Source organism: Humulus lupulus, chromosome 5 (assembly GCF_963169125.1).
Source record: "Humulus lupulus chromosome 5, drHumLupu1.1, whole genome shotgun sequence".
NCBI lineage: Eukaryota > Viridiplantae > Streptophyta > Magnoliopsida > Rosales > Cannabaceae > Humulus > Humulus lupulus.
In genome coordinates this window covers 218,107,550-218,135,012 of record NC_084797.1, presented here as the reverse complement: position 1 = coordinate 218,135,012, position 27,463 = coordinate 218,107,550, and the positions used below count along the sequence as shown (strand labels likewise).

Here is a 27,463-nt window from a genome sequence, read left to right as displayed (position 1 = left end):
GATATGGGGATTGTCACATAAAGATCGATACATTAATTCCAATTAGTCCTTTCATTGGATCGTTGGTTAAAATGAAATTTGGTAGCCAGTGTTGACCCTGTGAGTGGTTGAGACTTCAACTGGGAAAGATAAATCTTTAACTAATTTAAAAGCCAAAATGTCAGGTCTCACAGCTACATAAATTCCCTGTGGAGAGTCAATCTGGGCTTTGTATACTGAATCCACAGGACCAACATTTGTGACAGTTCTAGTGAGAGTAACTGAGTTTCTTATACTTGGAATGGTGATTGAAGGAACATTTACATCAAGAATGGAAGGCTTGGGACTTGGACATGTTTTGGATTTTCCAACAAGTTGAGTGATTGTAGAATACTTATAGCCAACAGCACAGAGGTACATTATGTAGTCATCTGTGCCCATGTCGTATACAAGACCAGGTTTGGCTGCCTTGATTGGGTTCACGATTGCTTCTGTGGTGATCCCTCAGCAAAAACAGGCTCTCCAAATGGATCAGTCTTTCCATGCTGCAAAAAAAGAGAGTTGGAATATAGTTTGCTTAAGCAATAGTTTCAGGAGTCCCAGTAATGAATTTGGAAGATAACATGTTGTCATTAGTGCTGATTTTATTGCAGCAGGAGACCACTTGGATGCATTGCTTTTAAAAGTGCCACAATGCCTGACACGTGAGGTGCTGCCATTGATGTCCCCGTATGCAAGGCAAATCCTCCATCCATAAAAAGGTGAAACGACGAACTTGCAGCTAATGTACTAACACCAGGTGCTGCTATATCAGGATAAATATCAACACAAAAACTATGCATTGGTCAAATATAGTGTCATTATCATAAACTTATAAAAGGGCTAGTGTTTTGTACCTTCAAAATGGCTGGATCAATGGAGCTAGGCCCTCTAGATGAAAAGTCAGCAACTTTGGTTGATACCGGCTTCCCCACTAATGTTGTAGAAGGGCTCAATTTCACAATAGGAGATCTTTGTACCACACAGACATTAAAAATTGTTAAATGACCAGTTATCATAAGTTGAACATAAACCCAAGTGTGGATTTTACCTGGCAGAGCGGATATAGAATAGTATTTGGGTTCCAAGTTCATAATCTTCAATGCATGGAAAGTCATCGCTACATGGACCCATAACATCTCCAGGATGCTTGGCAATAATCACTCCAACCCCACCTGCTTGTTTCACTATAGTGACTGCGGCTGAGACCGGAGCTTGATTGTTCAGTGTTGTGAAACATAGGACCACATTGCCAGCAACTGGTGTGCTATTAAGTGCAAGTGACTCACAGACACTGCAATTTTAACACTAGTTAAAGGCAGATTCTTATCTATTGAATGAACAATTTCCATTGTTTATATATAGAAGTGAATACAACAAGAACCAATAGCAAAGAAATGCCTATTATCTAATAAACAAAAGTTTTATCGAAATAAGCTTAATTAAGAGAAAATAAACCCAAATGTTACCCAAATTAGGTGGGGCGGAGTCCTGGGTTTAACGGATACACCAACCCAGTAAAACCAACTTCTTTTCCTAACACTGCTTGACCCTAAAAACAAATATACATCATAATAAATTGGTTGAGAGAAGTAAGAAATGTATCACACAAAGGTATAGTAACTGTTAAACCATAAATATCATTAGTAATGCTAATAGCTATTCTGTTTTGATTAGTTACAGTGTATTCTAGGTCCTTCTTTGTATTGGACAGATGTTCCTTATGTAGCTAGTGGTCCTCTCCATAAAGGAGATATATATGATTATACTATGCTCTTTTCAATATTCAAGGAATACCAACATTTTCTAAATTCCTTCTATCTTGGTATCAGAGCCCAAACGGCTCCAAATAGCCTCATCCATTAGCACGAGGTCCACACCACCTACCCCAGTCAACAACAGCCCAGACCAAACACCCACACCTCATACCATTGTCCCCACACCGCCTGCCACAGTCGTACCTCTCTTCATCTTCTTCTTCAGCCCACTTACAAAATACCTTTCCCTCTGTCAAACTTGTAGACGCAAATTACTTAGTATGGGAGATGCAAATGGAGAACATTATCATAGCCAACGACCTTGAAGGTTACATCGACGGCACCGTTCCTTGTCCTCCACAATTTTTGGACACTTCTCCTCGGGTGAATCCTGAGTTTCTATCATGGCATCGTCTCAATCGGCTTATCATGAGTTGGTTGTATGCTTCTATTTCAGATTCTATGTTGGGTCAGATCGTCAACTTCTCTATTGCTTTGGAAATCTGGTATTCCCTTGCTCAGATCTATACAACTACCTCTTTTTCTCAAATCTCTGAGGTCCGAACAACTCTGCAAACTATCAAGAAGGAGGGTCTCTCCGCTCTTACTTATCTTCAAAAGCTCAAAGCCTTTGCAACACACTTGCTTCAATTGGAGATCTGGTCTCTACCAATGACCAGCTGATTTATTTACTCAATGGATTAGGTCTAGAATATAATGCCTTTGTTACCTCTGTACAAGCCCGTGCGCCCAAACCCAGTATAGAGGAGGTACATTCTTTGCTTCCTACTTACGATGCCCGTTTGGATCGGCAACATGCTGCTTCTACCGTTAGCTCCCTTCAAGACAACTATGCCCACTTACCTGTTCACAAACAAAAACCCAAGACCCACCACCCTAACCCTCCCTCTCAGTTTTCCCCATTCCCCTCTCCTAGACCTCCATTTCGGCCCCATACCTCATCACCTGTTTACTTTCCTCTACCCTAGACCTCATGGATTTCCCCCTCCACCCTACCTAACAACCAGACCTCTAGACCCCCTCCTTGTCCTAAATGCCAAACCTATTTCAAAGTAGGCCATACAACCAATGCTTGTTATCAAATCTTCAATATCAGCACCCCCCCCGTCAATACAATGCATACCTGTCTCAACAGACCACACCACCACCTTTCCTTCCTTCTCCTACAGCCACTCCAAACATTGTCAATGATCCGAACTGGTTTATGGATTCCGGGGCCACACATCATTTTACTCCTTATCTGAACATTTTGGAGGCAGCTCAACCTTTCCATGGTGGTGCTCAAATTCAGGTTGGCAATGGTAAGACTACTCCCATTTCTCATGTTGGCTTTGCATCCTTCCCTACATATCATTCTCCTCTCAAATCTTCTATATAATAAATGGGTGGATAACGAAAATTCTTGATTTTAACGGTTTTTTATTTTTTGAAGGTTAATTTTAACAGAATATTCTTATATTTAACAGTAGTTTGTAAATACTTAAATTTAAATAAAATAAAATAAATAATTAAAAAATTAAAATGAGATATTTTTGAGATATTATACAATAATAATTATTTAAAAATAATAAATAATTAAACAAATTAAAATATAATATTTTAAAGATATTTTACAATGATAATTATTTAAAAATAATAAGATCATATATTTTATAACTTAATTTAATTAAACTTAAACTCACTTATTAGAATAAGATCATATTAAATATATAATATAATCTATTGTGAATTAGCAAGAATTTTTTTTTTTTTAAAAGTAGCAAGAAACTTAAATTTAAATTCCACGCATAATATTTAATATTACAGTAAACATATAATATATGATCTCTTTTTGCCCTCTCAAATTCAAAAACTAGAATAAACATAAACTTAAACAAAAATAAATAAATTATTTAATTAAAATATGATATTTATTTGAAATTTATATGACATTGATATAAATTTAATAAAAATAATTAATAAATTCTATAAATAAAACTATATACACGTTGCTTGTATCTAGTTATCACAAGTTTTTCACTCCCTCTTTGTCAAAAAATCTCCTTAGTGTCTCTAAGCTTTGCCAAGATAATAATGCCTTTGTTGAATTTCACCCTTCGTTCTTTTATGTCAAGCACCAGAACAGCCACCAAATCCTCCTCAAATGTCTCCTTGATCAAGGCATCTACAAAGTCTCCTCCCATTCTAGACTGCCCTTTTCTTCGTCTGCTCCTGCTCAGTTGTACCTTTCAACAAAACAATCGGTTCCTGTCTGGCATTCACGTTTGGGTCATCCCTCTCATGATGTTGTTACTCATGTTATTTCCACGTGTAATCTTCCCTTTTCAAAAGATACTAGTACCTCTTTTTGTAGTTCCTGTAAAATGGCTAAGTCTCACAGACTACCATTCCAACACTCTGTATCTCATGCCATTGAGTCTTTTGAATTAATACATACTGATGTTTGGGGTGTTTTTCCAGTTTCCGCCATTAATGGTGTTCGTTATTTTGTTCTCGTTATTGATGACTATACTCACTTTACTTGGTTATATTTTTTGAATACTAAAGATGAGGTTTACCAAGCTTTTCTTACTTCTCAAAAGATGGTCTCTACTCAATTTTAGCGGTCCATTAAACGTGTTCGTTCGGATTGGGACAGTGAATATTGCTCCCTCTCCAAATTTTTCTCTCACCATGGTATTTTACACGAACTTTCTTGTCTTCACACCCCTAAGTAAAATGGTCGTGTTGAACAAATAAAAATCGTCATGTTGTCGAAACCGGCCTCACCCTCCTTGCCCACGCCTCTATGCCCCTCCATTTTTGGCCCTATGCATTCAGCACTGCTGTTTATCTAATTAATCGACTACCTACTTGTGCTTTACATGGTGACAATCCCTTTCATGTGCTTTATGCCAAACCACCCTCTTATGATCATTTTCGGATCTTTGGCTGTGAGTGTTTTCCCTTCCTTCGTCCATACAATGCTCAGAAGCTTGAGTTTCGTTCTTCTACGTGTGTTTTTATAGGCTATAGTAGTCAACACAAGGGCTATCTTTGTCTTAATCCTTCTTCTGGCCACATTTATGTGTCTATCCATGTTATTTTTAATGAGGATCGTATTCCATATCAGTCATTTACTTCCACCTCTGTTCCTTCCACTTCGCCTCATCTTGTTATCAATACTCTCTCTTTTCCCTCCCCCCAAACCCAAATCCCTCCTCCTGCTCCTTTTTCACCTGCTTTGACCTCTTCCCCTGTCCCAATTTCCTCCTCTTTTGTCACCCCTCCTGCCCCACCAACCCCCACCGTAGCCTCTGTCTCTACTTCTACTTCTCATTCTCCTTCTTCTCCTCTCTCACATCCCACTATTCCTCTGCCAGTTGAGTTGCAAGGTTCCCATGAGAATACCACTGCCAACTTTAATTTACACCCTATGATTACTAGAGCTAAGTCGGGCATCCACAAGCCCCGCCTGTTTTATTCTGTTGTTGCAGGTACCCTGATTGAACCATCAAGCTATAAAGAAGCCAGCCAACATTCTGAATGGCAGCTTGCTATGAGAACAGAATATGATGCCCTCATGTCTCAGGGCACATGGACGTTAGTGCCCCCTCCTCCTCATAGTACTCTTGTTGGTTGAGTGGATCTAGAGGATCAAACTCAATGCTGATGGTTTCATTGATCGTTACAAAGCTCGGCTTGTGGCAAAGGGGTATCACCAACAACCGAAACTTGATTTTCATGAAACGTTCAGCCCAGTCATTAAACCAGTGTTGTGTTATCATTGGCTGTCTCTTCTAATTGGCTGGTTCAACAACTTGACATTCAAAATGCCTTCCTCCATGGCGACTTATCTGAAAGTGTATACATGACCCAACCTCCCAGCTTTGTTGATCTGAATCGTCCTCATTATGTGTGTAAATTGACCAAATCATTGTATGGTTTAAAGCAGTCCCTGCGAGCTTGGTTCCTTAAACTGAGTAATGCTTTAATCGATTGGGGGTTTACTGCCTCTACTGCTGATAGTTCAATGTTCATTTATCGCACGACTGCTGTTATGGTTATTCTTTTGGTTTACGTGGATGACATCATTGTCACTGGATCTTCTCCAGATACTATCCAAGCTCTCCTTGCCTACTTGAATACTAAATTTGTTGTGAAGGAACTCGGCCCCCTTCATTTTTTCCTTGGCCTTCAGGTTTCTTGCACCAATTCTAGTTTCCATTTGACACAGATAAAATACATACGGGATCTCCTTTCCAAAATTGGTCTGCTGGAGTCAAAACTTGTTCACACACCAATTGCCTTAGGCACTTTGTCCCTTCACGATGGTATCCCCTTGTCCGATGCTACTGAATACCGCAGCCTTGTCGGCGCATTGCAATATTGTACATTTACCAGACCCAACATCCCCTTCACGATGAACAAATTATGCCAGTTTATGCATGCTCCAACTACAGTCCATCTCCATGCTGCCAAACGTGTTTTGCGTTACCTCAAAGGCACTACCCATCTTGGACTTCACATTCATCCAGATCGTTCGCTCACCTTGCATTGTTTCACAGACGCTGATTGGCTTCCTGCCCTGATGACCGCAGGAGTACCAATGCCTATTGCATTTTCTTTGGCTTGAACTTGATTTCTTGGTCCTCTTCCAAGCATAAGGTTGTGTCTCGTTCCAGCACCGAATCTGAATACCGTGCGTTGGCCAATGGAGCTTCCGAACTTTCCTGGATTGAATCTCTTCTTCATGAGTTTGGTGTTGTTCTTACTGCCGCCCCTACTATGCACTGTGACAACTGCACTTAGCTTCCAATCCTGTTCTACATGCTTGAACTAAGCATGTTGAAATTGACTATCACTTCGTCCGTGAGCAGGTAAATCGCATATCACTTTGTCTTGCCTACACTCCTTCCACTGATCAAGTTGCAGACTGCCAAGCCTCTTGTTGCCTCCCGATCTCTGGAACTCCGGACCAAACTCACTGTGCTTCCCAGCCGCGTGAATTTGAGGGGGAAACTATAAATATAATTAGTAATGCTAATAGCTATTCTGTTTTGATTAGTTACAGTGTATTCTAGGTCCTTCTTTGTATTGGACAGATGTCGCTTATGTAGCTAGTGGTCTCTCCATAAAGGAGATATATATGATTGTACTATGCTCTTTTCAATATTCAAGGAATAACAAAATTTTCTAAATTCCTTCAATCTGTAACACTCTTTAGTCTAAAATCTTAAGTTAAATATGTTTATAAATTGAAATTTGAGGCAAAATTCTGTTAGAAATGGATTGTATAACTTGATCAAATAGGTTGATTGTTTATAATTTTAAAAACGGTGAATAAATTACCGGTATAGTGTAGTTGTTCCCAAGAACAATGCTAGTGGGAAAGGACCTATCAACAGTGGAAGCAGCAACAGTCAAAATCCATGGTGAGGTATTATCAATGGTGTGGGAAGAAGGTCCTCCGTGCCAAGCGACACCGACAACACATCAACGCCGTCGTTCATGGCGTCATCGAAGGCCTTCATGGTATCGGCCGACGAGCACTGGCCTCTCGGGACGTTCCAGCAGACCTTGTACATGGCGATTCGAGCCCGGGGAGCGCCACCCCTGAGGAGACCGAGTGCGATGCCCTTGTAGCTGACGTTGCGGACGAAGGAGCCAGCGGCTATGGTGGAGGTGTGAGTGCCGTGGCCGAAGGAGTCTCTGGGGGACTTGAAATCTGGAGCTTGGGTGGTGTTGAATGGTGGCGATTCTCGGCGAGGAAGCCATCGATGTAGTATTTGGCTCGATTGCAGGCCTCTGTGGCGTCGAATCGCTTCCCGGATTGGCATGATCCTTTCCAGCGTTCTGGGATTGGGCCTAAGCCTTCGTCTTTGAAAATCACTCAATCTGGCCATACTCCTGTATTCCAGTGTCACCATTGCAAGAAGACACGTTTAATTCAGCAATAAAACCTCATATTTTTACTTTGTTAAATCATCATATTTACTTTCTTTCCATTCTTATTCTCAATAATTTTTTAGTATAACATTATCCGTTAGTAAATATTTTCAATTTTTTCATCTTCATAATTTATATTTAAATAAAATTAAAACATATTTAACACTCTTACTTAAAAATATGAATTTTTATAAAAATAATCACATTTTTTTAATTTTATCTTTAATTTAAAATAAATGTCTTACTATAATCAAATTCATTATAAAATTGCAATATTCAATTTTCATATTTATACAAATTAAAAAATATATTTTTAAATTTCTTAAAAAAATGATAAATTAATCTCATTTATATAAAAAGTGTGTAGATAAGGGAAATTTTTTATTTTAACCGTTTTTTTTTTTATTTTTTTCCATTAACTTTAACGGAATATTTTTATATTTAACAGAATATTCTTATATTTAATAGTAGATTGTAAATATAACTTAAAGTTAAATAAAATTTAATAAATAAATAATTAAATAAATTAAAATAAGATATTGACTTAAACTTAAATAATATTAAATAAATAAATAATTAAACAAATTAAAATATGATATTTTTGAGATATTTTACAATAATAATTATTTAAAAATAATAGAACCGTACTTTTTATACTTAAATAAAATTTAATTAAACTTAAATTTAAACTTTAGGTATTGGAATAATATCATATTAAACATATAATATAATATAATCTACTATCAACTAGCAACAAACTTAACTTTAAAATCCATTTATAATTGTTACACTCAGATTTCGAGTAAAGAGGTTATGACCCCGAAAACTGGGCTCGTCAGGTGTGAGCTCGAAATGTATGAAAACATTATATGGTCCAGCCGTAAAATCTCTGAAGTAAAACAACGACCTCGAAGATGTGTAACCTCGGGATATTTTTTGAGTTCGAAATGGCACGACACTGGGATATATCTTTTACCGATTGTCTTCAGATAAGACAGTCCAAACTTGGGAAGTGCAAGCTTGGGTGTGACAGCTTCAATAGTACCTACCTATCCCGAGCATGGCCTGAAGTTGGGTGGCAAGTTCGTAACAGTTCCATAAGTCTTGACAGTCACAATGCCGATTGCTGATCTCGAAGACCTGATGAGTCACCTGGGATAGCCAATTACATGTGAACATATTTATTGTTGTGTAATCCAAATATTTAAGGGATACCATTTAGTCTGTTATCTGTTCCCGATTTTTATGGGACGTTTTCATGTATATAGGAGATATTGCATTTAATGCCATTATTTTAATTGATGTACAGAATATCTTCTCGAAATATGTGGGAATGAACTCTGTAACCTTCCATATAAATAGAGGAGGAATGACCACTTGTAAATGATCAATTTCTTATTTCTTGAGAGAAAGTTCTGGATAATTCATCTATGAAGAATTTCCAGAAAACTCTAAGTCTTAATAATATAGATTTGTGGACTAAGCAGATTTAACTGCTGAACTACGTAAAAATTCTCCTGTTTCTCTTCATCATTCATTCGCTCCCTTGTTTAATTGTTCTATAATTTAAGTTGACGAAAAACGGCGTTAACAATAATATTAATAATATATTAAACATATAATATATAATATCTTGTTGTCACTGCCAAATTCAAAAACTAAAACAAACATAAACATAAACTTAAACAAAAATTAATTAATTAATCAAAATAGTTGATGCATGTATACTAAGATCTACATTATGACTTTTTCTATTTTTATTTTATTTCTATTATTAATTTTTTTTTAAATATTATTGTAATTTATATATATATGTTATGTAGTCATGTAAATATATATGTCAATGTTGTATTTAGATATCATATATTTAGAAATTATTGATATAAATATTTATATATACTATACAATTATAATTCATTCTATTATATGTATATATATATTAATAAATGAATTTTTATTAAAATTATAGATAATATTTTACTCTAATTTTTTTAATACATTTATGTCATAAATATATTTTATTTATTTTTATGATATTTTTTATTTATTTAAAATTTATATGATAATTAAAAAATATAATAAAAATAAATATATAATTGAATAAACATGTATACAACCTTAAACTTTAAAATTAATCCAAGCGTACATGTGAAATTTACATTTAATTTATATATATATATAAATTTATTGGCATCCATAAACGGTAGGGAAAAGTGACAGAAAAAAAAATAAAGAATATAAATCACGCTGACAACCGTTAACTATATTCCAATATTGTTGTTCTCTTATATTCTTTTCTCTTTGGTTCTTTCTGGTTGGTGAAACTCTAGCTATTATAATATATATGGTTATATATTAGTTTTTGGAGTTGTACGAAAAATTAAATTTATATTATTTTTTAATATTTAAGGATATTTATTAAAATTATATCTTTGATAATAGTTAATCAATAAAATTAAAAGATGTGAAGAAAATAAAATAAAGAGTGGCAATAGATATTCTTTAAAGAATCAGAGACTCACAATAGCCTTATATTCGAAGTCAAATTTTGTTAATATTAAGATCATAATTTTTTTTCTTCATAATAATACCATTTTCAACGTTTTTTTTTTTTTTTGCTAAATACATATTTCGAACTTGTTTTGAACAATATTTTTTTATTTATGTTTAAAAAATTAATTCAAAATAGTACCTGAATCTGATTTTAATTAAAATAGTTTTATCTTAAAGTTTTATTTTTTGGATCATCTAACTTAGAAAAAATATGAATTTCTAACATAATCATTCATTATGGTTATTGTACGCCCTGGTTTTCCCACGGGCTGTTTAGCAGGACGAGCCTTGGACTAAACATGATTTAGCCCGAGGCTCCCACAGGCCAGAGGCTCTATTTTCAGGACGGGCCCTTTCTAGCTCGAGGGGGTCCTGTTTCCAGCTCCCTCTTGTTGCACCAGGAGCTGGGAACAACATCCGGCGACCACTGACGGATCAGCTCGGGTTATGGATTGCTCCGGTAGCGAGCTTCTCAGGAAGCTCTGACCCTGTGGGAAGTCAACACGCAAGATAAACGTGCATAATCCTGCCATCACGTGTCCGATATCCTCCTGACTTCTCGGGCACGCAGCAGGAACGTGCGTATTCAGACACCCACGGACGGGTTGGGCCGTGCGGCCCATTATCTCCTTCCATACTGATTAGACCACACTTGTGTGTCAGGTTTAGGAATTAATCATGAATATCACAGACTTGATATGACAAATGGTAAGATCACGGGATGACCTCCCTACCAATTTCCAGGTGTCTTCTCCTATAAATATGGAGACCCTGGGAGTTGATAGGGGTTGGAAAAAATAGTCTTGTAAGAACTATACATTTTGTAAACCAATTACCCAGAAAAGATCAATAATATTGACTAGTGGAGTAGAAGGATTTTAACCTTCGAACCACTTAAAAACGTGTTTAGGGTCACCTAGTTCTTTCCACTAAGATTTCATATCTGCGACGGTTCTACTTTTAAGTACTAATCTCTTTCTCTTCTTCTCTTAATTATCTGTTGCCGAAGAACCGCGTCAACAGTTTGGTGCTTTCATTGAGAGCAAGTCCAATTAGTACTACCACAAACATACAACTATGGTGACCACTCGATCCAAACATGGCAACGAGACAGAACAGCATGATGGGCAGGAGGCCCGCCATGTTGCCCTCCCCGAGGAGCAAGTTCCTGAAGTCCAGCAAAGGCCAGGAAAGCAGCCGGCCGGCCAAGACGACACTGGTAGTTTGGCGCCCCGGCCTCCTAATCCGAATCCATGTTATTATACTGCGGTGGAGATGGAGAATGCTCAGCTGAGGAGCCAGCTAGCAGCAGCTGGTCAGCAAATCCAGGATATTCTGAGTCGACTACCCCCTCTCACAACCAACAGTAACGTTGGAGAGAGGCAAGGCGAGGCTCCTAAGTCTCGCCGGAGTAATCGATCCAGGCATAGCCGTTCGGGTAGACTCCCTGCAGCCAACTCCACCCCTTCATCACGCCATCAAGAGGCGAACTTCAGGGAAATGCCTCAGACTGAACAGCAGCAGTACAGCCGTTCGGTTAGGACATCAACCCCTAGCTCTCAGCCTTCCTCGAGGACGCCCAGAAGAGATCGGGGAAATTCCCAAAGGAGGGCCGAGGGGATCCGGAGATGTCAGCCCGTCCCCGAAGAGCGTCCAGTTCCTCGTCCAGATCGCCCAGCGCGAAACCATCAAGCTGGCAGGGCCGAGAGGCCCCCACCAAATTTAGTCCGTCCGGACGGCACTAGGATCGCCTCTCCGGTCAGGCATCCTCCTTCTCCCATCAGATATCCGCCTCCTCAGACCGTCCGAGACATCCCGACCTACGGAAATAGTAGGAGAGACCCGCCATCGGCCGGGCCTTCCCGGCGCAGAAGGGTGCCGGGGGAAGGATCAGGTCGGAGCCGCCAAAGACGCACATCGAGCCTGTCCAGTAGGAGTCACTGGACCGGTAGTGCACGGAGTGATCTTTCGGGAGGAGACCTGCGACAGCGACTAAGTTCAGCACAAAGTCACCATAATTCCCATGGAGGCGACCTTCGAGATCGCCTCAACTCTCACAGAGAGGATCGAGTTAGGGATGGTAGCCAGGCCCGCTCAGTCGGGGTCCGATCCGAAGTACGTAATGGCGGGAATGCCCCAAATGACCTATCTCCAGATAGGAGGGGCAATAACCCGCCTAATATGTACAACAGGTCCGGAGCTGTTGAACAGCCCCGGAATAACCCAGGATCTCAGGACAAAACCCTAGAGCGCTTAACTCAAATGGAGGAGCTGATGAAGAAGCTCCTGTCGGAGAAAGAAAAAGACGAATATGATTCAGGGGATGAGATGGAGCTCTTCGCCCCCAACATAGCAGCAACGGCATACCCTTCTGGCTTTCGTATGCCTCACTTGTCAAAGTTCAACGGGGATGGAGACCCATCTGATCACTTAGGGATGTTCAACACCCTAATGATGGCTCATAACATCGGGCCAGAGCTTCGTTGCTTGATCTTTCCTTCCACCCTAACTGGACCTGCCAGGCAGTGGTTCAAACAAAGTAAAAGGCAGTCAATCAGCTCCTGGAAGACCTTTTCGGCTGACTTCAAGAGGGCATTCCGCGCCTCTCAGGCCGCCAAGGTCCAGGCCGACTCCCTAGCTAACGTGAGACAGCAACCTGGAGAAACGCTAAAAGCCTACTTGAGCAGATTTGCAAATGTCGCTGCTCGAGCCAGAGACGCCGACGACAGCTCCAAACTCATGGCTATGAGGACCGGGATCCTAGTAGGCGGAGATCTGTGGAAGGATATTCAAAGGAGGGGGGTCAGCTCAGTTAGTGAATTCCTTAACAGAGCCCAAGAATGGATAAACTTAGAAGAAGCTGAAGCTTCAGCCGCGGGGACCAGCCAGGTCCTCGAGAAGCCCGCTGGGACGGGAACAGAGATCGTAGTAGCGACTCCCGACGTCACGCAGAGTAACCAGCCCGGTGGCGGCAAAAGAAAAGGGAATGGTGAAAACGTCCAGCACGGTCAAAAGAAGAATAAGTCCGTGGATAAATTCAAGCCCGTGTTCACAACGTATACCGAGCTCACCCAAACCAGAGAGAATATTTCCCTGGCCAACGCGAGTCCCCTGGAAAAGACCAGAGCCAATAAAGCACCCTAAGGGAAAGAGAGACGCTTCCAAATTCTGCCGTTTTCATAACGACGTCGGGCACAATACCGACGATTGCAGGCACCTCAAAGATGAAATCGAGACTCTCATCCGAGCAGGTCTGTTGGCGCAATACTCGCGAAACAGGGTCCCGACAGGTCGACCCGCTCTGGAGATCCCAGCCAGTCAACCTGGACCTCGAGTAGATCAGGACGTCCCTCCCCCCGTGGTCGAGGGAGAGATTTCCACCATCTCTGGAGGGCCACACATGGCTGGCACGAGCAGAGGCGCCCAGAAGAGGTACATAAATGAGTTGAAGGCCCACAATGGAGGGGAGTTCGTCCCGGAACAGCGTCAATCAAAACAACAAAGATTAGAAAAACAACCAGTCACTTTCACGGAGGAAGACGCGGGCCATGTCCAATTCCCTCATAACGATCCCTTGGTCGTAGCAGTCCATCTCGCCAACTGGAGAGTAAGGAGGGTGTTAGTGGACAATGGGAGCTCGGTGAATCTCCTATTCCGTTCCACCTTAGAAAAAATGGGTCTGACCGTCTCCGAGCTGAAGGCAACCTCGATGATGCTATATGGTTTTTCAGGAGAAGGGTCAGCAGCGATAGGAACGATTGAGCTGGTGATCACCCTAGGCGACGAGTCCCGAACAGTGTCCAAACTGTTCGAATTCGTAGTCATTGACTGCTCCGCTGCCTACAATGCAATTTTGGGCCGACCAACGCTCGTTGCTTTCGAAGCTATCACGTCCGTCCGGCACCTCGCCATGAAGTTCCCTACTTCAACAGGGGTCTGCACTATCAAGGGCGATCAGCTCGCTGCCAGGGAATGCTACAGCATTTCCATGAAGGGAAAATCTAAACCCGGGCAGGTGACGATGGCCATTCAGGATGAAGAGGAATCGCAGGGACCCAAGGCGGCCCCTGAGATTGAAAAACCTCGGGTTTCCAAAGACGAAAAGCTCGCCTTAAGCGAGGACATTGACCCCCGAGTAGGCGAGGACAGGTCCGAGCTCCAATCTATTGAAGATCTCGAGGAGGTAGGCATCGATGAACAAAACCCGTCACGGACGGTTAAGCTCGGAAAGAACCTCTGCGATAGAAGAAAGGCGGAACTGACTGCGTTTCTGAAAAAGAACCTGGACGTATTCGCATGGTCGCACGAGGACATGATAGGGATCAGTCCGAGCATAATCATGCACACGCTCCACCTAGACAAAAGCGTCCCTGCAAAGTCTCAAAAGCAGAGGCGTTTAGGGACAACCCGAGCCGAAGCCCTTGAAGAAGAAGTGGCCCGGCTCAAAAAATGTGGCTTTATCCGCGAAGCCAGATTTCCCATTTGGGTTGCCAATCCCGTGTTAGTTCCAAAGCCCAATGGGAAGTGGCGGACCTGTATCGACTTTTCCGACCTGAATAAAGCCTGCCCCAAGGATTGCTTTCCGTTGCCGAGGATCGATCAACTGGTGGATGCCACGGCGGGGCACGAGCTCATGTCCTTCATGGACGCGTACTCGGGCTACAATCAGATCGCGATGAATCCAGCAGACCAGGATCATACCAGCTTTATGACCCCGACTAATGTCTATTGCTATAAGGTCATGCCGTTCGGTCTTAAGAATGCCGGGGCTACCTACCAAAGGCTGGTAAATAGAATGTTCGCGGATCAGATCGGGAAAAACATGGAAGTGTACGTCGATGATATGCTTGTCAAGTCAAAGACTGCCAGCAACCACGTTGCCGACCTGGAAGAATGTTTTAACATACTGCGAGAATATGGCATGAGGCTCAATCCTCAGAAATGCACTTTCGGTGTTGCATCGGGGAAATTCTTGGGTTTCATAGTCAATACCCGAGGAATTGAGGCAAATCCCGACAAGATCAGGTCACTGCTCGAGCTTCCATCCCCCAGGTCGCGGAAAGATGTCCAAGGCCTTACAGGAAGGGTGGCAGCACTGAACCGGTTCATTTCCAAATCGACCGACAAGTGCCTGCCCTTCTACAACCTGCTCCGCGGAAACAAGAAGTTCGAATGGACAGTAGAATGCGAAGGCGCATTCCTCGACCTAAAAACGCACCTAGCTGAGCCACCTGTGCTATCAAAGCCCAAGGTAGGAGAACCTCTTTTCCTCTACATGGCCGTCACTGAGGACGCAGCTAGTGCCGTTTTGGTGCGAGAAGAGGACCAGGCTCAAAAACCGGTTTATTACATCAGCAAGAGACTCCTCGGAGCTGAGTCAAGGTACCCGTTGATGGAAAAACTGGCGTTCTGCCTAATCACGGCCTCGCGAAAACTCAGGCCATACTTCCAGTCCCACTCTGTACACGTCATGACCGATCAGCCTCTAAGGCAGGTTTTGCAAAAGCCTGAAGCCTCGGGACGCTTGCTAAAGTGGGCGGTCGAACTCAGTCAGTTCGAGATTTTCTATACTCCCCGAACTACCATAAAAAGTCAAGCCTTGGCCGACTTCGTGGCAGAATGCGCGGGATTCCATGAGATCCCATCGGAAGACTCACATCAGCTCACCTCCTCAGGTTCATCGTGGAGGATCTTCGTTGATGGCTCATCTAACGAGAATGGCTCCGGGGCCGGAATCATTCTGATATCCCCAGAGGGGCATAGATTCCACTCGGCGCTGAGGTTCGGGTTCAAGGCGTCTAACAACGAGGCAGAGTACGAGGCCTTGTTAGCTGGACTTAGGATAGCCAGCGAGCTAAAGGCAAGCTCTGTCCAATGCTTCAGCGACTCCCAGCTCGTGGTGAATCAGGTCCTAGGCGAGTATCAGGCGTGGGGTCCCAAGATGGCCTCCTATTTGGCTAAGGTAAAATCCGAACTGTCTACGTTTGGGCAAGGGTCGATCGAACAGATACCTCGGGAGCAGAACGCCAATGCAGATGCTCTCGCCAAGCTCGCCACCTCGGGAGAGGCAGAAACCCTGGGGTTTGTGCCAGTTGAGTTCTTGGACAAACCAAGCATAGACGGAGATCGAGCAGATATTGGGATGATTGACATCAGGCCGACCTGGATGACTCCCATTGTTGAGTACCTCGTCGAGGGCAAGTTACCCGAAGGGCGCAACGACGCACGACGAGTCCTTTATCAAGCTCCGAGATATACGCTAGTCGAGGGGGTGTTGTACCGACGTGGGCATTCATTACCTCTCCTCCGGTGCGTTCTTCCAAGTGAAGCGAAGGCCATCCTGCAAGAAGTTCATGATGGATTCTGCGGAGATCACACTGGGGGGCAAAGCCTGGCCTTGAAGATCCTTCGGCAGGGTTTTTACTGGCCGACTCTGTCCAAAGACTCGATCTCATATGTAAAAAAGTGCGACAAATGTCAGCGGTTCGCCGCGGTTGCACGAGCTCCCCCGACCGAGCTAAAAATGATCTCGTCTCCCTGGCCCTTCGCCATTTGGGGCATAGATCTAATAGGCGCCCTGCCCACCGGAAAAGGTGGGGTCCGTTACGCCGTGGTAGCCATTGACTACTTCACCAAGTGGGCCGAAGCAGAGCCGTTGGCGACAATAACATCGAAAAAGGTGCTAGACTTCGTGGTTAAAAGCATCGTTTGTCAATTTGGCCTACCCAAAAAGATCGTCTCCGACAATGGCACTCAATTTGACAGCGACCTGTTCACCGAATTTTGCGAAAGGCACGGAATTGTGAAAAGCTTCTCGTCCGTGGCCTATCCCCAGGCGAACGGCCAGGTCGAAGCTGTCAATAAAACTCTGAAGGCAAGCCTCAAGAAGAGGCTAGATGAGGCAAAGGGGATCTGGCCAGAACAGCTCCCCCAAGTTCTGTGGGCCTATAGGACCTCACATCGGACTCCCACGGGTCACACTCCTTTCTCCCTAACCTTTGGAAGTGAAGCAGTCCTCCCCGTGGAGGTGAAGGTCCTGTCGCACAGGGTCCGGTCCTACGAACAAGACAAGAACCACGAGCTCCTATGCCACTCCTTAGACTTAATGGATGAAAGGCGAGAGGATTCACAACTCCAGCTCGCCCATTATCAACAGAAAATCACTCGCTACTTCAACACTAAGGTCAAAAGACGTGCCTTTAGCGTTGGCGATCTGGTCTTGAGGAGAGTTTTCCTGGCCGGGAAAGATCCCAAAGAGGGGGTTTTGGGACCAAGCTGGGAAGGACCATACCAGGTCATCGAAGTCATCAAAGAGGGAACTTATAAATTAGCTCGACTTGGTGGAGGGGCGGTCCCGCGGACTTGGAATGCAATCCACTTAAAGAAATATTATCAATGAACATTTGTAAGACCTAGAAGGTCACCTTCCACGTATAAATAAAAATCAAATGTTTCTCGTTATTTGCAAGTGTAATTTTAAAGTAACAACGAAAGGCCCTTTCCCAGTTACTTGGGGGGCATATGGTACCTGGATATATCCAGGTCTCCTTAACGACTTAGGTGTTAATTTTTATCTACGGATAAGAGTCATCACAAACTAAGTCCTATCCTGGTCTTAACCGGGTCATAAAACTTAGAAGTTAACAAAAATTTGTTGACCGTGGTTCTTCTTTAAAAGAGCCCGGGATACGGATAAAAGTTGACGCGATCTGAGTTTTTTCAAAATAAGTTCCTGGTCTTAACCGGGTCATAAAACTTAGAAGTTAGCTAAAATTTGTTGACCGTGGTTCTTCTTTAAAGAGCCCGGGATACGGATAAAAGTTGACGCGATCTGAGTTTTTTCAAAATAAGTTCCTGGTCTTAACCGGGTCATAAAACTTAGAAGTTAGCTAAAATTTGTTGACCGTGGTTCTTCTTTAAACAGCCCGGGATACAGATAAAAGTTGACGCGATCTGAGTTTTTTCAAAATAAGTTCCTGGTCTTAACCAGGTCATAAAACTTAGAAGTTAGCTAAAATTTGTTGACCGTGGTTCTTCTTTAAAGAGCCCGGGATACGGATAAAAGTTGACGCGATCTGAGTTTTTTTCAAAATAAGTTCCTGGTCTTAACCAGGTCATAAAACTTAGAAGTTAGCTAAAATTTGTTGACCGTGGTTCTTCTTTAAAGAGCCCGGGATACGGATAAAAGTTGACGCAATCTGAGTTTTTTCAAAATAAGTTCCTGGTCTTAACCGGGTCATAAAACTTAGAAGTTAGCTAAAATTTGTTGACCGTGGTTCTTCTTTAAAGAGCCCGGGATACGGATAAAAGTTGACGCGATCTGAGTTTTTTCAAAATAAGTTCCTGGTCTTAACCAGGTCGGAAAACTTAGAAGTTAGCTAAAAATTTTTGACCATGGTTCTTCTTCAAAGAGCCCGAGATACGGATAAAAGTTGACGCGATCTGAGTTTTTTCAAAATAAGTTCCTGGTCTTAACCAGGTCATAAAACTTAAAAGTTAACTAAAATTTGTTGAACGCGGATCCTCTTTAGAGAGCCCGGGACACGGATAATGTTAACTTGAACTAAGTCATAAAAATAAAAAGATAAATTGTGACCAAATGCATACAAATATATATATAAAACTGGTTGAGCAAATTGTCTCGAGGCGGAAACGCCCCACACAAAAAAGAGAATTACAATAAAAAAGTGTTCAAAGTACGTAAACGAGGAGCATCCTAAGCCCCATCAGCTGGCCCTTTGGAGGTCGCGGTCTCGCCCTGTTCCGTCGCGGCAGAGGCCTCTCCAGTCTCCGATGGAGGAGCCTCCTTATTCAGGCGGGCTTGAAGCCGCGGCAACAAGAATGCCCAGAGGTCCAGCGGCATGAAGGAGAAGTCCGCGTCCGGATTGTGGGACCAGCAGTGATAGAGCAGGTCCTGTAAGGACTGCTCCGACACGACCCGCTCGTCTTTCAGGGCGGCCTGGACTTCGGCCTTCGCCACCTCAAGATCTGTCCTGCGATGCGGCCAGGGAGTTTTTAAGCTCTAGGTTCTCGGAGCGAAGCTTCTCTAGCTCGGATGCGGCCAGGGAGCGTTTAAGCTCTTGGTTCTCCGAGCGGATCTTCTCTAGCTCGGCTTTAGAGGCCGCCAGAGCGTCTCTCGCCTCCTGAGACTCCTGGAGGGCGGTCTGGCGATCTGCTTCCAAACCCTCGAGCTGGGCCTTGGTCCTAACGATGCCTCTATAGGCGGCAACCATGCCCTGCAAGAAAAGAATGATAAATTAGCAAACTGGAAGGAAAAAGGCGGCGTGTGAGTGTCAAAGCCTTAAAAGAAGGGGGCACTTTACCGTTAAAGTCATGTCCATAGCAGACTCTATAACTCGGACCGGGCTCGTTGTTTCGATGGCCCGGAGCTCCTTCTCCCTGATATTGTAATGGTGGCTGACGGCGTAGCTAGCCGACTCATACACCGTACCCCGGAATGCTTCGGGCATCTTCTCCAGAGCCCGGGGGTCGACCGGGATACGCACGTCCGGGGCTGCCGCGGCCAGATTCCCGACCTCTATTACCCCGTCCTGGGCGGCCAGTTGAGATCGTTGGGGTGGCGGGTGCATGAGTCCTGTCTTGGCGACAGGGAGGTTCGACCCCGCGACCTGGGATGGCGGGGCTTTCTCCTTCTCCGTAGCTGGGGATTTGGTGGAGGCCCCGGCCGAGCTCTTGGACTCGCGAAGCCTCTTTAACCTCGGCCCCGCTGGGGGATTCCCACCGAACACAACGCCCCGCAGACTATTCCCGGGCTGAGACATCTCTTCTGCCAAGAGCAAAAGACACGGTTATTAGCAATCATACAGAAATAAAGACAAAAGGTCCAAAGGCAATAAGAAAGAAAATACTAAGGGAGCCCTACCCCCCGAGCTGGAAGAGCCTAGGACGATTATCTCGCGAACTGGCGAAGGTTCTAGGTCCGGTTCTGAATCGGGGCTGGACTCTTCTACGTACTGCCTAATCCCCGGAGCATAGATGCCCCTCTGGAGCGCAGGCCACGTGCGTAAATTGGTCCCGTACTCCTAAAAAATGGCCGACCTAAAGGCTAGGGTATTATCTACTACTACGGTACCCTTAGGCCGACTCTCTTGGTTGTCCAGCACGAGCTGGTCAACGCAGTGGAGCAGGAGCGTGTCCAGGTCCGGATTCCTTGGGTGACGATGGACGAGCTGCCTAGGGTTGAACCTAACCAGCCGTGGGTCTGTAGTGGCCCTATCTACGTTCTTAAATAAGTAAGAGTTACCTTGACCGGAAGGACCCGCGGCTGCTCCGGATTGGGCCCTCTCCTCGCTCATCCCCTGGGCGACCTCCAAGCTCCTCTTCCTGTTCCTCACCAGAGGAACTTCCTCACCTTCTTCCTCGCCTTCGTCATCTGCGACCTCCTCCGCGACGATCGGCCTGTTGTCGCGAGCTGGGGGAGGCCCCCGGGGCCTTTTCAAATTCAAAGTCTGATTTGGGAAAATCAGCTTGCAGAATACCATCGTCTCGTCCGTCACGAGCACGCGGTAGTCTTTCTCACTGGGGGGCAAGTTCGCCAGTGTATCGTATTGACCCCCGAGGGTCACAGACTTTTCGGTCCTCGAGTAGATGGCTGCAAGGTTGGTTGAAATCAGAATTGGAATAAGGGACGAGCTCAAATAAGATAACCGTTAAAAGGCGAGCTAAATCAAGGATTACTTACGAGGGCGGTTGAAATAGTGATGATCGCAGTTTCGGAACCCAGTTGACATAAAAAACTGGTCTTTGAAGTCGTTTGGATGGCTCGGCAGCTCGATCACTGCTGCTGTGTTAGGGAAGCGGGTTAAGTAATAGAACCCGTCGCCTCGCCCCCGCTGGTCCGGGCTGGCTTTGAGGCAAAAGAAATATAGAATATCAGCTGGAGTGGGGACCTCCCACTCATGCTTTTGGAACAAATACCTCAGTCCCGCCAGCAGACGGTATGAATTGGGGGGGAGCTGAAATGGGGCCAACCCCACATAGTTCAGAAAATCAGCAAAATACTGATCCAGGGGGAGGAAGGCCCCTGCCTTGAAGTGTTCCCCGCTCCAGGCCGCGAACGACTCGTCGAGCGGCGTGCAGCTCCTCTCCCCATCCGCAGCAGGTCGGGCGATCACGGAGGTCTTCCCTAGAGGAATGTTGTGGTTAAGGAAGATTTTGGTGATCTTTGCCTGGCTGGTTATCTTCGAGACGATTCTCTCCGCCTCGAAAAACGCGTCAGGAGCCACCTCGGCTTGCTTCTCCACCGCCGGCCCAAAGTGAGGAATTGGCAAGCTGGTCACCACCGCCTTTCCTTTATCCTGCTGGGAGGCCGAACTTCCCACATTCTTCTGTGGCAGATTTCTCTTTGGAGCCATCTGGTCGCCTATCGAACAAAAGAAAACACTTTAGAAAAGGCGACCCAAGCAGGAGAGTGAAGCAAGTATTAAGTACACGAGCTGGGGTAAGCCCAGCCCGTGGAGAGTGGTGCCACGCGTTCCAAGGAACACGCGCCTATGCCCTCAACAGATCCCAGATTACTCAGAATTCGTGTGTCAGAGGGCTCAGAGTAAAAAATTGCCTTGGGGGGAAAGTTTCAACAGGCAAGGCGTGGCAAAACCGCTTTTAAGGCGTATTCCCTAAGCTACCCGGTTTTTGCACCCAAAATTCCTAAGGATCCTACCCAGAAATTGTTCCTAAGAGAGAGTCATGGAACCCATATTCTAAGGCGATGTCCCATGGCAAGTGTGCCCTAATCTAAGAAGGGCCGTCACCCTCCATATCCGCGCGACCCAGAAAACCTCTGCATGTGGCTACAGTAAAAATTTTTACCTAGGCTACAGTGGCATGCTTTCAAAAATAAACAGGGACAGAAGACTTACAGTATATGGTTGGATGGTGAGCGAGGTTGCTGCGCTGGTAGGAGCTTCGTTGGCACAGTGGTCTCCAAGGCTTTGAAGGAACTCGCACGCTTAAGCTTCGTGAACGGAGAAGATGAGAGCAATGGAAATGAGGGTTTTGTTCTTCGGAAGGTCAAAGAGAAAAGAAGGAAATTTGAGAGGTTCTGAATGGTAAGGTGGCCCGTGCGTGGGATGACCACCCCCTTTTATACAAGGGGGGATCACGTGTAAAAGGCTCTTGGGAGACCCTCCACTCGAAATGTGAAACGACGGCTGGACAGTAGGCTAGGCCATTTAATGCGGTTCTCGTAGAGTGTACCGTCGCCACCCACGGCGTTCCACGTATCAGACGCATGCGAAAAGCATGGAATGCGAAGGGTTGTGGGAGAAGTCTAAAAGCCCCTACTGTGGTCTCCCATATCTGACGTCATGGACCACGAGCAGGAGCTTGGGGGGCAGATGTACGCCCTGGTTTTCCCACGGGCTGTTTAGCAGGACGAGCCTCGGACTAAACATGATTTAGCCCGAGGCTCCCACAGGCCAGAGGCTCTATTTTCAGGACGGGCCCTTTCTAGCTCGAGGGGGTCCTGTTTCCAGCTCCCTCTTGTTGCACCAGGAGCTGGGAACAACATCCGGCGACCACTGACGGATCAGCTCGGGTTATGGATTGCTCCGGTAGCGAGCTTCTCAGGAAGCTCTGACCCTGTGGGAAGTCAACACGCAAGATAAATATGCATAATCCTGCCATCACGTGTCCGATATCCCCCTGACTTCTCGGACACGCAGCAGGAACGTGCGTATTCAGACACCCACGGACGGGTTGGGCCGTGCGGCCCATTATCTCCTTCCATACTGATTAGACCACACTTGTGTGTCAGGTTTAGGAATTAATCATGAATATCACAGACTTGATATGACAAATGGTAAGATCACGGGATGACCTCCCTACCAATTTCCAGGTGCCTTCTCCTATAAATATGGAGACCCTGGGAGTTGATAGGGGTTGGAAAAAATAGTCTTGTAAGAACTATACATTTTGTAAACCAATTACCCAGAAAAGATCAATAATATTGACTAGTGGAGTAGAAGGATTTTAACCTTCGAACCACTTAAAAACGTGTTTAGGGTCACCTAGTTCTTTCCACTAAGATTTCATATCTGCGACGGTTCTACTTTTAAGTACTAATCTCTTTCTCTTCTTCTCTTAATTATCTGTTGCCGAAGAACCGCGTCAACAGTTATATTCAAAATTATTTTAATCAAAGTTAGGTTCAAATTACAAAACATAAGATCTAAAAAATATTATTCAAAAAAGAGAATTCACATTTTATTTTATTTTTGACAAAAAAATCAGACAGATATATATTTAATAAAAATAGAAGGCTAAAATAATATTATCCAATAAATTATATGTAAATAATTTTAGAAAATTAAATAAAAATTATTATGATATTACTTTATCATCCAAAAATAAAATTTGATATTAATTTATCAAATGCATAAAGTATATTCTAATATTAACTAATTAAATAAAATAATAATAAAATAAATAAAGTAGCAACAGAATATTAATATAAATATAGAGTGTGGTATATATATAGATAGAAAAACCTGTGTCGAGAAGAGACCGATGATAACTCCATCTCCCAAGTTGGCGTGGTGCGACTGGGGAGAGAGGCCAAGCCAAGGTAATCCCTCCCATCTCCTAATTTTGTTGCACCGAATGTAATTTGTAAAAAAATTTATTGGCATATTTGACAATATTGACAAAATTAATTAAAGATGATTTTTTGAAATGGGTAATTTCTTGTTTCGTTGTGATATATTTTCTATAATCAGATTATTATATATGTTAATAAAATAAATATATAATTTCCTATAAAAGAATATATTTTCTTGAAATGGAAATTATTGGTATTTATTTTTATTTTTTCTGATTTGTTTGTCCAGAAATCGTGTACAGCTTGCAGAGATAATGTATATATTGTTTCCTTATTTATTTAAGGAAACTGAGTTTAAAAACTGTCCATGTTCAATGAATATGTCTGAACGGATTGCCAGTCTATTTGAACAGATTCTGACTTTCCTATTTGGGAAGATTTTCCATTTATTGGCTGGTTGGTTTCTGATTTGTTTTCCACGACCTAAAGGGATTCTAAAGGGTATATAATCATTCTTATGTCGTTGGTTTTTGATCATCTCTCTTGGTGTTTTATTTTCCAATATTTTCAAGTTTTAGAGAGACTTTTTATTATGTGAAGAACTTGAGTCCAGCAAGTTCTTAGTGGTTTATTACAGTGTACTTCTGTATTGTTTTCTTTGTGTTAATAGTGCAGGTTGAACACACTTGGACATTGTTCATCAAGCTCGGGAGAAGTCTTGTTCGCGAGTCACTTTTCGGGAGGAAAAGTGCAAGTGTTATGATTTGAAGGAAGTTCAAGATCTTAGCACTTCAGAAATTTGATTAGGAGTTTAGATTACAACAGTTGCGACAAATTCAAGAGGGAGTCTTTATTTGTATAAGTCAATTTGGTTTTGTAATCATTTAGATATTCTTCTAATAAATTTCATTATCTGGGCGTGGCCCCGTGAACTAGTAGCAATCTGCAAAGATTGCTGATACCACGTATAATTTCGTGTGTTCTTTACCTTATGTTCGTTTTTATCTTCTGGTGATACACTGTTAAACATATCTGGTTTCTGTTCAAACAGTCTCTGTGTCTGTTTAAATATTTCTGTAACAGTTCAGCAATTAATTATTTAAATTGAATAATTAAGTTGGTAATCATAAAAATCAGAATTTCAATTGGTATCAGAGCGGTTCACTAAACTCTTAGTGAGATCTTGTGGTTATTTTCCGTTTGATTTGTTTTGTGTGAAATGTCTTTCTTTGCAGAAGGTAGTTCGGTGTCTCGACCTCTATTGCTTAATGACTCAAACTATCCGTATTGGAAAGTTAGGATGAGAGCTTTCATAAAAGCTCAAGATGAGAAAGCATGGAGAGCAATTTTGTCTGGATGGTCACCTCCTACAAAAAAAGGTGAAGATGGAAGCACAATTGTAAAATCTGAACTTATTTGGGATACAGAAGAAGAAAAACTATCCAGTTATAATAATAAAGCTCTTCGCGCCATATTTAATGGTGTTGGAGAAAGTTTTATAAAACTTGTTTCCACATGTGTCTCGGCTAAAGATGCTTGGACAATTCTTCAAACTCTGTTTGAAGGAACTGTAGATGTCAAAAGGTTTAGATTTATTATGTTACAAACTAGGTTTGATGACCTTCGGATGTCTGATTCTGAAACACTATCTGAATTTTATGAGAGATTATTTGGTATTTCTAATGAGTATTTGGCACTTGGTGAGAAACTTGATGATTCTGTTCTTGTTAGAAAAATCGTTCGAGTTCTTCCTGACAGGTTCAATGTTAAGCTCACTGCTATGGAAGAGGCAAAAAACTTCAGTACTATGAAGGTAGAAGAATTGATGGGGTCACTTCGTACCTTTGAGTTAAATAAAAAAATTCGTCAAAAAGACAAGCCAAGTACTTCCAAAGAGAAAGAGAAAACCATAGCTTTCAAAAGCACTGAAAAAGAAGTGTCAAATGATGAAGATGGTGATAATGAAATGGCAATGCTTGCAAAGAATTTTCGAAAATATATAAATAAGATAGGAAATAAGAAGTTCAATGGCAAGATGTCAAAAGGTAATCCTTCTTCTCTTAAACCTTTTCAAACTAATAAAAAGGGTATTCAGTGCAGGGAATGTGAGGGATTTGGTCACATCCAGTCTGAATGTGCAAACACCTTGAAAAAAAAAAACAAAAAATGTATGATTGCTACTTGGAGTGATAATGACTCTGAAAGTAGTGAAGATGAGGAAGGTAATGTCGCTCTCACTTCTATTTTGCCTGTTTCTAAACCTGAAAATGAGAAAATTGTTTGCTTGAATAATGTTTCAAAAGATAAAGAAAATACTGATAGTGATGAATCTGAATTAAATGGTGAGTCTTTAAGTGAATCTTACAAAAAGATGTATGGTTCATGGGTGAAAATATGTTCTGAGAATCGGTCATTGGTAAGCAAAAATAAAGATTTATCCTTTGAAATTAAACAACTTACTGACTTAAATGAAAATTTTGAAAAAGAAATAATTTCAAAAAATTTTGAAATTAATAAGTTGTCTAAAGATTTGGATACTCTTGAGAAAAATGTTAGAATGCTAAACTCTGGTTCTACTGTTTTTGAGAAAATACATAATGCAGGTCAAAGAAGTCATGTGGGACTTGGTGCTTCAAGTTCTCAAAAATCAAAGAAAACTGTCTTTATCTTAGCTGGGATGCTATCGTCTGATGTTCCTGTGTCATCTTCACTGAAATCTGTTGCATCCAGTTCTCGAATTATTCCAACAGAATGGACACAGTCAGCAGGGAAATCCAATGGAAAATTCGAAAAATTCATTCCAATCTGTCATTTTTGTGGTAGGAAGTGCCATATTCGCCCTAAGTGTTTTACTCTTATGAATTTTGCCAAAAATGAATATTTTGAAAAATTCAATTATTTTGATAATTTCAAAAAAGTAAAAAAGGAAAATGTTCAATCAAAGAAAATATGGATCAAAAAGAATAATTGTTTTGCTGGTTTTACTAGTGAATATGATAGATCTGCTTCTTCATATTTTTGGTATTTTGACAGTGGTTGTTCAAGACATATGACAGGTGACAAGTCTATTCTTACCGACATAAAACCTATGCATTGTGGATCTGTTACTTTTGGCAATGGAATTGAGGGTAATGTTCTTGGAATGGGTACTCTTAACTTTGAAGGGTTGCCTAGAATCAAAAGAGTGTTACTTGTGGAAGGACTTAAAGATAATCTTCTAAGCATAAGTCAAATTTGTGATCAAGGTTATACTATTAACTTTGATAAAGAGAATTGTTTTGTTTTAAACAAGAATGGTGAGAATGTTCTTGAAGGTTTTAGATCTAATGACAATTGCTACACTCTTCTGCCATCTATTACGTGTCAATCTGTTGTGAGTAATAACACTGATGTGTGGCATGCTAAACTTGGTCACATAAATTTCAAAACTTTGAAAAAATTGTCACATGCAGGGATTGTTCGTGGTTTACCTAAGCTAGGTAAAGAATATGATGGTAAGTGCAAGAGTTCTCAACTTGGTAAGCAATTAAAAATTACACATAAAAGTGTTTCTGACATAAACACTTCGAAAGTTTTGGAATTGCTTCACGTGGATCTTATGGGTCCAATTCAAATTGAGAGTTTAAAT

General features: G+C 42.4%; 1 pseudogene; it reads right to left on the bottom strand.

The window, feature by feature from the left end:
* On the bottom strand, positions 1–26,634 carry LOC133779950 (subtilisin-like protease SBT3.8; annotated as a pseudogene).
* Between the last annotated feature and the right edge of the window lie 829 nt (positions 26,635–27,463).